The sequence below is a fragment of the Pseudophryne corroboree genome, chromosome 6, assembly GCF_028390025.1.
Source record: "Pseudophryne corroboree isolate aPseCor3 chromosome 6, aPseCor3.hap2, whole genome shotgun sequence".
Taxonomy (NCBI): Eukaryota; Metazoa; Chordata; class Amphibia; order Anura; family Myobatrachidae; genus Pseudophryne; species Pseudophryne corroboree.
The window spans coordinates 13,330,054-13,342,461 of record NC_086449.1 but is presented as its reverse complement, the minus strand read 5'-3'; positions in this window follow the sequence as shown (position 1 = coordinate 13,342,461).

The following is a 12,408-nucleotide window of genomic DNA, read 5'->3' as shown; positions in this document are numbered from 1 at the left end:
CAACTGAAGTTGACAAGAGGTGAGCAGCAGCGCAGGGACCTGCAGGAGCCGCACTCTCACTGGCAGCATTCGGCATCTGCTCTCTCTGCACCTATGTGCTCCGTGCAGCCGGGATAGAGCCACATCCTCCGACACCACCGTGTGGGACTGTTACCCCCCCCACCCACTCGGTGCTGGGGATACGCAGGGGGGCTTCCACATGTGGTTGGGGAGTGAGGGATTCGGTTCGGTGTAACATTACAGAGTCACAGCCCCAATGTCACACAGCATCACCCTACCCTGTTTTATATATATATATATATATATATATATATGCATTTCCATTATTCACAGTGGGGCTTGGGGGATGAAGTGAAGCATGGTAGGATAGGTCCAAGTTACTATATATATATCTATCTATCTTTATCGTGACCACCACGATGCACTGACTGTTTCCGTGGGGCCTGGTTCCTAGGTGATCCCAGGCGCCGTGGGCGCTTACGTCATGATGCTACACATTGGATGCCGGGACGGAAGCCGTTCCCACTCCCGGAGCACACTGTACTTCCCGTTCACGGGTCTTCTATTTAAAGGTATGTTTTTTCACATACATCTTGTATTACCTTGACAAAGGGGCATTACAGCCCCGAAACGTTGGGATTGCTGTGAGGATTTAAATACACTTTTTTTACATCAATAACTATATATTCTGCCGCTGCTTGTTGGATGTGTTCTCTCTCTCTCTATCTATCAATCTATCTATCTATCTATCTATCTATCTATCTATCTATCTATCTATCTATCTATCATCTATCTATCTATCTATCTATCTATCTATCTATCTATCTATCTATATATATATATTCTATAGTAGATGCGATCAGGATCCCTGCGTTCAGAATCCCGACACTGCTAGGAATACCATCGCCGGGATCTCAACTAATATCTAAATGCCGGAGCCGGTATCCCGAACTGCCAGAACTCTAGAGATGTAAACCGCGGGATTAGGATTAAGCTGCGGGTAAGGGGGAGGTAAGTATTAGGCACCCTTGGGGAGGGTTAGGCGGGGGGTATGGAGGGCTAGGTTCAGGCTGCGGGAAGGGGGTGGTTAGGTACCACCGGGGAGGGTAAGGATTAAGCTGCGTGGGGGGGGGGGGGGTAGCATTAAGGTGAGGCTGCGGGAAAGGTGGTTTAGGGTTTGGGGGGGTTAGTGATCAGGGTTACCTTACTTAATTAGTAAGTGTCGGGATTTTAATCTCTGGAATGCCACTGTCAGTATTTTGGCATCCCACGCGCCAAGATAACGTATGTATTCCATGTGTATATATGTATATTTAAATATATAAAATAATGTCCATTGGCCGGCATTCCAATAAATTGATACAATGTGCTCCGGTGCTACATTCCAAGCGTCCATACATCCCAAAAATAGATAGGCACTCGGAGAGAAGAATATAGCAAAAATTGTGTATTGAACGGTCTAGTACTTTCGGGTTTACAGACCCGTCGTCAGGACCACACAGCAAAAGACAACTTTTGCTGTGTGGTCCTGACGACGGGTCTGTGAACCCGAAAGTACTAGACCGTTCAATACACTCTGTTTGCTATATCTTTGTCTCCGAGTGCCTATCTATTTTTGGGATGTGTATATATATATATATATATATATATATACACACGTATGCAAGGCCGTAACTACGTGTGTGCCAGGTGTGCCTGGCACACAGCGCAGTTGCCCTGAGGGCGCAACGGCCAGCAACTTGTAATGAGTCAAATTGACGCATTACAAGCCGCCTCTGCTGTGTGCGCCGCGCTGGTGAGTAGAGCAGCAGCGCCGGAGGCAGCGGAGAAGGAGGAGGGAGGGGGACTGGAGCCGCAGCAGCGCTATGTAATTGGTAGAGGCACCGCTGCTGCAGTCCCGTCTCCTTACGTATTGGCTGCCCGGCGCTGCTATGAATGCTGGGATGCGGTTCCTTCATCCCAGCATTCACAGCGATGGCGGGCAGCCAATACGGAAGGAGAGGGGACTGGTGCAGTAGCGCCTCTACCAATTACATAGTGCTGCTGCGCTCCAGTCCCCCTCCCTCCTCCTCCCCTGCCTGCATCGAGGGATCTGCCAGCACGAGGAGCCTGACTGCCAGCGGGGAGAGATGGTAAGTATCTCTCTCTCCCTCTCTCTCTCTCTAGCTATTCTGTCTGCCGCAATGTGTAAAAAGGGGACGCTGTCTGCCGTAATATGTAAAAAAGGGGACGCTGTCTGCCGTAATGTGTAAAAAGGGGGACTCTGTCTGCCGTAATGTGTAAAAAGGGGACGCTGTCTGCCGTTATGTGTAAAAAAGGGGACACTGTCTGCCGTAATGTGTAAAAAGGGGGACTCTGTCTGCCGTAATGTGTAAAAAGGGGGACGCTGTCAGTCATAATGTGTAAAAAGGGTGACGCTGTCTGCTGTAATGTGTAAAAAGGGGGATGCTGTCTACCGTAATGTGTAAAAGAGGGACGCTGTCTGCTGTAATGTGTAAAAAGGGGACACTGTCTGGCGTAAGGTGTAAAAGGGGCCCTACCTGGTGTAGTGGCGCTACTGTCTGGCGTAATTTGAATAATGGAGACTACTGTGCACCGCAGTAGGAATTGGTATTATTTTGTGGCCATGCCCCTTCCCCATGAAGCCGCGCCCCTATTTGTTTTTTGTGCGCCTATGGCGCGCACTGCCCCTATCTTGCATGGGGGGCGCCAATGCCGTTTCTTGCACACAACGCTAATATGCCTAGTTACGGCACTGCATGTATGTATTCCATGTACAGATGTGTCCACTTACATTTTTGCTTTTTTGCTCAGTTTGGCACAACATGCAAAATACGGCTAAACTGCTTTTCACGAGTAGCGAGTGGTATATATATATATTAGAGATGAGCGCCTGAAATTTTTCGGGTTTTGTGTTTTGGTTTTGGGTTCGGTTCCGCGGCCGTGTTTTGGGTTCGACCGCGTTTTGGCAAAACCTCACCGAATTTTTTTTGTCGGATTCGGGTGTGTTTTGGATTCGGGTGTTTTTTCAAAAAACCCTAAAAAACAGCTTAAATCATAGAATTTGGGGGTCATTTTGATCCCAAAGTATTATTAACCTCAAAAACCATAATTTCCACTCATTTTCAGTCTATTCTGAATACCTCACACCTCACAATATTATTTTTAGTCCTAAAATTTGCACCGAGGTCGCTGTGTGAGTAAGATAAGCGACCCTAGTGGCCGACACAAACACCGGGCCCATCTAGGAGTGGCACTGCAGTGTCACGCAGGATGTCCCTTCCAAAAAACCCTCCCCAAACAGCACATGACGCAAAGAAAAAAAGAGGCGCAATGAGGTAGCTGTGTGAGTAAGATTAGCGACCCTAGTGGCCGACACAAACACCGGGCCCATCTAGGAGTGGCACTGCAGTGTCACGCAGGATGTCCCTTCCAAAAAACCCTCCCCAAACAGCACATGACGCAAAGAAAAAAAGAGGCGCAATGAGGTAGCTGACTGTGTGAGTAAGATAAGCGACCCTAGTGGCCGACACAAACACCGGGCCCATCTAGGAGTGTCACTGCAGTGTCACGCAGGATGTCCCTTCCAAAAAACCCTCCCCAAACAGCACATGACGCAAAGAAAAAAAGAGGCGCAATGAGGTAGCTGACTGTGTGAGTAAGATAAGCGACCCTAGTGGCCGACACAAACACCGGGCCCATCTAGGAGTGGCACTGCAGTGTCACGCAGGATGTCCCTTCCAAAAAACCCTCCCCAAACAGCACATGACGCAAAGAAAAAAAGAGGCGCAATGAGGTAGCTGACTGTGTGAGTAAGATAAGCGACCCTAGTGGCCGACACAAACACCGGGCCCATCTAGGAGTGGCACTGCAGTGTCACGCAGGATGTCCCTTCCAAAAAACCCTCCCCAAACAGCACATGACGCAAAGAAAAAAAGAGGCGCAATGAGGTAGCTGACTGTGTGAGTAAGATAAGCGACCCTAGTGGCCGACACAAACACCGGGCCCATCTAGGAGTGGCACTGCAGTGTCACGCAGGATGTCCCTTCCAAAAAACCCTCCCCAAACAGCACATGACGCAAAGAAAAAAAGAGGCGCAATGAGGTAGCTGACTGTGTGAGTAAGATAAGCGACCCTAGTGGCCGACACAAACACCGGGCCCATCTAGGAGTGGCACTGCAGTGTCACGCAGGATGGCCCTTCCAAAAAACCCTCCCCAAACAGCACATGACGCAAAGAAAAAAAGAGGCGCAATGAGGTAGCTGACTGTGTGAGTAAGATAAGCGACCCTAGTGGCCGACACAAACACCGGGCCCATCTAGGAGTGGCACTGCAGTGTCACGCAGGATGGCCCTTCCAAAAAACCCTCCCCAAACAGCACATGACGCAGAGAAAAAGAAAAGAAAAAAGAGGTGCAAGATGGAATTGTCCTTGGGCCCTCCCACCCACCCTTATGTTGTATAAACAGGACATGCACACTTTAACCAACCCATCATTTCAGTGACAGGGTCTGCCACACGACTGTGACTGATATGACGGGTTGGTTTGGACCCCCCCCAAAAAAGAAGCAATTAATCTCTCCTTGCACAAACTGGCTCTACAGAGGCAAGATGTCCACCTCATCATCATCCTCCGATATATCACCGTGTACATCCCCCTCCTCACAGATTATCAATTCGTCCCCACTGGAATCCACCATCTCAGCTCCCTGTGTACTTTGTGGAGGCAATTGCTGCTGGTCAATGTCTCCGCGGAGGAATTGATTATAATTCATTTTAATGAACATCATCTTCTCCACATTTTCTGGATGTAACCTCGTACGCCGATTGCTGACAAGGTGAGCGGCGGCACTAAACACTCTTTCGGAGTACACACTTGTGGTAGGGCAACTTAGGTAGAATAAAGCCAGTTTGTGCAAGGGCCTCCAAATTGCCTCTTTTTCCTGCCAGTATAAGTACGGACTGTGTGACGTGCCTACTTGGATGCGGTCACTCATATAATCCTCCACCATTCTTTCAATGTTGAGAGAATCATATGCAGTGACAGTAGACGACATGTCCGTAATCGTTGTCAGGTCCTTCAGTCCGGACGAGATGTCAGCATCAGCAGTTGCTCCAGACTGCCCTGCATCACCGCCAGCGGGTGGGCTCGGAATTCTGAGCCTTTTCCTCGCAACCCCAGTTGCGGGAGAATGTGAAGGAGGAGATGTTGACAGGTCGCGTTCCGCTTGACTTGACAATTTTCTCACCAGCAGGTCTTTCAACCCCAGCAGACTTGTGTCTGCCGGAAAGAGAGATCCAAGGTAGGCTTTAAATCTAGGATCGAGCACGGTGGCCAAAATGTAGTGCTCTGATTTCAACAGATTGACCACCCGTGAATCCTTGTTAAGCGAATTAAGGGCTCCATCCACAAGTCCCACATGCCTAGCGGAATCGCTCCGTGTTAGCTCCTCCTTCAATGTCTCCAGCTTCTTCTGCAAAAGCCTGATGAGGGGAATGACCTGACTCAGGCTGGCAGTGTCTGAACTGACTTCACGTGTGGCAAGTTCAAAGGGCATCAGAACCTTGCACAACGTTGAAATCATTCTCCACTGCGCTTGAGACAGGTGCATTCCACCTCCTATATCGTGCTCAATTGTATAGGCTTGAATGGCCTTTTGCTGCTCCTCCAACCTCTGAAGCATATAGAGGGTTGAATTCCACCTCGTTACCACTTCTTGCTTCAGATGATGGCAGGGCAGGTTCAGTAGTTTTTGGTGGTGCTCCAGTCTTCTGTACGTGGTGCCTGTACGCCGAAAGTGTCCCGCAATTCTTCTGGCCACCGACAGCATCTCTTGCACTCCCCTGTCGTTTTTTAAAAAATTCTGCACCACCAAATTCAAGGTATGTGCAAAACATGGGACGTGCTGGAATTTGCCCATATTTAATGCACACACAATATTGCTGGCGTTGTCCGATGCCACAAATCCACAGGAGAGTCCAATTGGGGTAAGCCATTCCGCGATGATCTTCCTCAGTTGCCGTAAGAGGTTTTCAGCTGTGTGCGTATTCTGGAAAGCGGTGATACAAAGCGTAGCCTGCCTAGGAAAGAGTTGGCGTTTGCGAGATGCTGCTACTGGTGCCGCCGCTGCTGTTCTTGCGGCGGGAGTCCATACATCTACCCAGTGGGATGTCACAGTCATATAGTCCTGACCCTGCCCTGCTCCACTTGTCCACATGTCCGTGGTTAAGTGGACATTGGGTCCAGCTGCATTTTTTAGGACACTGGTGAGTCTTTTTCTGAGGTCCGTGTACATTTTCGGTATCGCCTGCCTAGAGAAGTGGAACCTAGATGGTATTTGGTAACGGGGGCACACTGCCTCAATAAATTGTCTAGTTCCCTGTGAACTAACGGCGGATACCGGACGCACGTCTAACACCAACATAGTTGTCAAGGCCTCAGTTATCCGCTTTGCAGCAGGATGACTGCTGTGATATTTCATCTTCCTCGCAAAGGACTGTTGAACAGTCAATTGCTTACTGGAAGTAGTACAAGTGGGCTTACGACTTCCCCTCTGGGATGACCATCGACTCCCAGCAGCAACAACAGCAGCGCCAGCAGCAGTAGGCGTTACACCCAAGGATGCATCGGAGGAATCCCAGGCAGGAGAGGACTCGTCAGAATTGCCAGTGACATGGCCTGCAGGACTATTGGCATTCCTGGGGAAGGAGGAAATTGACACTGAGGGAGTTGGTGGGGTGGTTTGCGTGAGCTTGGTTACAAGAGGAAGGGATTTACTGGTCAGTGGACTGCTTCCGCTGTCACCCAAAGTTTTTGAACTTGTCACTGACTTATTATGAATGCGCTGCAGGTGACGTATAAGGGAGGATGTTCCGAGGTGGTTAACGTCCTTACCCCTACTTATTACAGCTTTACAAAGGGAACACACGGCTTGACACCTGTTGTCCGCATTTCTGTTGAAATAGTTCCACACCGAAGAGCTGATTTTTTTGGTATTTTCACCAGGCATGTCAACGGCCATATTCCTCCCACGGACAACAGGTGTCTCCCCGGGTGCCTGACTTAAACAAACCACCTCACCATCAGAATCCTCCTGGTCAATTTCCTCCCCAGCGCCAGCAACACCCATATCCTCCTCATCCTGGTGTACTTCAACACTGACATCTTCAATCTGACTATCAGGAACTGGACTGCGGGTGCTCCTTCCAGCACTTGCAGGGGGCGTGCAAATGGTGGAAGGCGCATGCTCTTCACGTCCAGTGTTGGGAAGGTCAGGCATCGCAACCGACACAATTGGACTCTCCTTGTGGATTTGGGATTTCGAAGAACGCACAGTTCTTTGCGGTGCTACTGCTTTTGCCAGCTTGAGTCTTTTCATTTTTCTAGCGAGAGGCTGAGTGCCTCCATCCTCATGTGAAGCTGAACCACTAGCCATGAACATAGGCCAGGGCCTCAGCCGTTCCTTGCCACTCCGTGTGGTAAATGGCATATTGGCAAGTTTACGCTTCTCCTCCGACAATTTTATTTTAGGTTTTGGAGTCCTTTTTTTACTGATATTTGGTGTTTTGGATTTGACATGCTCTGTACTATGACATTGGGCATCGGCCTTGGCAGACGACGTTGCTGGCATTTCATCGTCTCGGCCATGACTAGTGGCAGCAGCTTCAGCACGAGGTGGAAGTGGATCTTGATCTTTCCCTAATTTTGGAACCTCAACATTTTTGTTCTCCATATTTTAATAGGCACAACTAAAAGGCACCTCAGGTAAACAATGGAGATGGATGGATACTAGTATACAATTATGAATGGACTGCTGAGTGCCGACACAGAGGTAGTTACAGCCGTGGACTACCGTACTGTACTGTGTCTGCTGCTAATATAGACTGAATGATAATGAGATGTAGTATGTATGTATAAAGAAGAAAGAAAAAAAAACCACGGGTAGGTGGTATACAATTATGGACGGACTGCCGAGTGCCGACACAGAGGTAGCTACAGCCATGGACTACCGTACTGTACTGTGTCTGCTGCTAATATAGACTGGTTGATAATGAGATGTAGTATGTATGTATAAAGAAGAAAGAAAAAAAAACCACGGGTAGGTGGTATACAATTATGGATGGACTGCCGAGTGCCGACACAGAGGTAGCTACAGCCGTGGACTACCGTACTGTACTGTGTCTGCTGCTAATATAGACTGGATGATAATGAGATGTAGTATGTATAAAGAAGAAAGAAAAAAAAAAAACATGGGTAGGTGGTATACAATTATGGATGGACTGCCGAGTGCCGACACAGAGGTAGCTACAGCCGTGGACTACCGTACTGTACTGTGTCTGCTGCTAATATAGACTGGATGATAATGAGATGTAGTATGTATGTATAAAGAAGAAAGAAAAAAAAAACAACGGGTAGGTGGTATACAATTATGGATGGACTGCCGAGTGCCGACACAGAGGTAGCTACAGCCGTGGACTACCGTACTGTACTGTGTCTGCTGCTAATATAGACTGGTTGATAATGAGATGTAGTATGTATGTATAAAGAAGAAAGAAAAAAAAACCACGGGTAGGTGGTATACAATTATGGATGGACTGCCGAGTGCCGACACAGAGGTAGCTACAGCCGTGGACTACCGTACTGTACTGTGTCTGCTGCTAATATAGACTGGATGATAATGAGATGTAGTATGTATAAAGAAGAAAGAAAAAAAAACCACGGGTAGGTGGTATACAATTATGGATGGACTGCCGAGTGCCGACACAGAGGTAGCTACAGCCGTGGACTACCATACTGTACTGTGTCTGCTGCTAATATAGACTGGTTGATAATGAGATGTAGTATGTATGTATAAAGAAGAAAGAAAAAAAAACCACGGGTAGGTGGTATACAATTATGGACGGACTGCCGAGTGCCGACACAGAGGTAGCTACAGCCGTGGACTACCGTACTGTACTGTGTCTGCTGCTAATATAGACTGGATGATAATGAGATGTAGTATGTATAAAGAAGAAAGAAATAAAAAACCACGGGTATGTGGTATACAATTATGGATGGACTGCCGAGTGCCGACACAGAGGTAGCTACAGCCGTGGACTACCGTACTGTACTGTGTCTGCTGCTAATATAGACTGGATGATAATGAGATGTAGTATGTATAAAGAAGAAAGAAAAAAAAAACCACGGGTAGGTGGTATACAATTATGGATGGACTGCCGAGTGCCGACACAGAGGTAGCTACAGCCGTGAACTACCGTACTGTGTCTGCTGCGACTGGATGATAAATAATGATATAAAAAATATATATATATCACTACTGCAGCCGGACAGGTATATATTATATAATGACGGACCTGCTGGACACTGTCTGTCAGCAGAATTAGTTTTTTATAGAATAAAAAAAAAACACCACACAAGTCACACGACGAGTGTTTAACTTTTTCAGGCAATCACAATATAGTATACTATACTGGTGGTCAGTGTGGTCAGGTCACTGGTCAGTCACACTGGCAGTGGCACTCCTGCCTGCAGCAAAAGTGTGCACTGTTTAATTTTAATAATATGTATGTACTCCTGGCTCCTGCTATAACCTATAACTGCTCCCCAGTCTCCCCCACAATTAAGCTGTGTGAGCACAGTCAGATATTATACATAGATGATGCAGCACACTGGGCTGAGCACAGATATGGTATGTGACTGAGTCACTGTGTATCGTTTTTTTCAGGCAGAGAACGGATTATATTAAATAAAACTGCACTGGTGGTCACTGGTCAGTGGTCAGTCACTAGTAAACTCTGCACTCTCTAGTACTCCTAAGCTCCAGTAAATCAAGTGTCTCTGTCTCAATCTCACTCTCTCTCTTCTAATCTAAATGGAGAGGACGCCAGCCACGTCCTCTCCCTATCAATCTCAATGCACGTGTGAAAATGGCGGCGACGCGCGGCTCCTTATATAGAATCCGAGTCTCGCGATAGAATCCGAGCCTCGCGCGAATCCGACAGCGTCATGATGACGTTCGGGCGCGCTCGGGTTAACCGAGCAAGGCGGGAAGATCCGAGTCGCTCGGACCCGTGTAAAAAAACATGAAGTTCGGGCGGGTTCGGATTACGAGGAACCGAACCCGCTCATCTCTAATATATATATATATATATATATATATAAAGAAAGCAAAGCCTCACACTCCTCCAATGGTAAAGGTGACCCGGTGCCTTCAGTAAGAAGGATAGCTGAGTTGTAAAAATAACTGCGGCACTCAGGGTCTTGTAATTAGGCAAAGTATATTAACAATTCACAACGTGAAACACACACACACACACACACACACACACACACACACACACATCTCTCCCTAATAATAACCCCTAATATTAACACCTTAACCCAAACTGCTAAAACAACCCTATTATCCTATCCCTAATTTTTACCTGAGGGCAGGGGCGTATCTAGAGAGGAGGGGACCCATGTGCAGTCTTCGGCTGTGGGTCCCCTCCTCTCCCGTCCCGTAGCCGGCAGCAGCACTGCCAGAGTCTATAGCACATGCGCCGGTCTCTGAAAAAATGGCACGGTGACCATTTTTTCGGAGACATACGCATGCGCTGTAGACTCTGGCAGTGTGCTATAGTCTCTAGTGCTCAGACAGAGCGCTAACAGTGCTGCTGCCGGCTACGGGACGGGAGAGGAGGGGACCCACACCTGAAGACCAGAGAGGTAAGTATTTAGAAGAAATGGGTGCAGTGTGTGCGGTGGGGGCCCCCTCTGGACCCAGGGGCCCGTGTGCACCGCACACACTGTACCCATTATAGATACGCCAGTGTCTAAGGGCTCGGTATTTTGGCAGGGGGGGATGCTGACTATTTGCCTAGGGTGCTGAGTAACCTTGCACCGGCCCCGGGTACGCCTCTCTGTGACTAGGCGCGCCTCCCTATGCTCGATCGGGACAAACGCCTCAGCCACTCAAGATAAAGGTGGCTACATCTGTAGGTCCAAACCACGAGCCCCCACCTGTTGGATACCTTTTAGGGTTAATTAAATTAACCCTCATGTTGCTGTTTGAGTTGTTATGTAAAAGAATGAATTGAAAATAGATTTAGCAAAATCAATAATTATTTATTAAAAAGGCCACGCCCGTATACAGGTTGAGAGGGAACATCCTCTCAAGCCTTGGTCAAAATGCTTCAACAACAACAGATACACATAAAAACAATGATTTTTATAACATTACAGTTACGCCCCATTCTTATAACCCTCCCATATGAGTTCATTCATCTGAAATACAGTGTTATGCAATATTAGGACAATTGGCAAAGAAAACTAAAAGATACTCGTGATCTTCAACTATGTGTCCATATTAGGAATTAAGCTGGACACTATGAGCTTTTCGTATATGTGCGTATGTGGAATCAATACTTAGCCAACAAAGTTGTTTTTCGTCTTTTAGTCTGTACAAAGTTCAAGATGAAATACAAATGAATCTGCTGTATCATCTAGCTAGAAACAAAATGGATTCTCTTATGCTTTTATACTATACTAGTGAATGTAGATCACCTTTGATATTGTGATTATTAGGTGTATGCATAATATACGTACTATCCCGTAGTACATATATATAACTGTTAGGCCTTCAGCAGGTTGTCTCTGTCACAGTATTCGACACTATGTTGATGCATGTTACATCTACCCCATAGTTATTTAAGCTTTCTAAGTGGATACATGTAGTTTAACATTGTTGCTGGATAATATCCACGTCAGGTTATTTATGTATTTATTTTTTAAGAGTTACATATATAGTGCCAGCATATGCCAGCTAATAGCATTGTGTCCATTCATTTGTTGTTATAATAATAATAATAATAATAATAATAATAATAATAATAATAATAATTTTATTTATATAGCGCTCTTTCTCCAAACAGGACTCAAGGCGCTTAACAGATACATAGCATAATATAGTACAGAAAATAATGAAGTACATTTTCATAAAATGCAGAAGCATGAAGATACTAAAGGGACATTATGGAAATGCTTGAGTAAACAGGAAAGTCTTGAGTCTACTTTTGAAGGATTCTATAGTTGGGGCCTCTCGCACTGTGCGGGGAAGTGAGTTCCATAGAGTTGGAGCCGCATGACTAAAAGCTCGACCCCCAGATGAAATACGGGAGATTCTAGGTACTGCTAAAAGTCCTTCATCTACAGATCGCAGTAATCGAGTGGGGCAGTATGGGGTCAGAAGCTGCTTCAGGTACCTTGGGCCCTGGTCATGTATGGCTTTGAAACTCAGTAAGCCAATCTTGAAGATGATTCGCCATCTTACAGGCAGCCAGTGAAGGGAGTAGAGGATGGGTGTTATGTGGCTAGAATGGGGCTGGTTGGTTAACAGATTGTGTAATGAGATTTTGCAGCAATTGAATA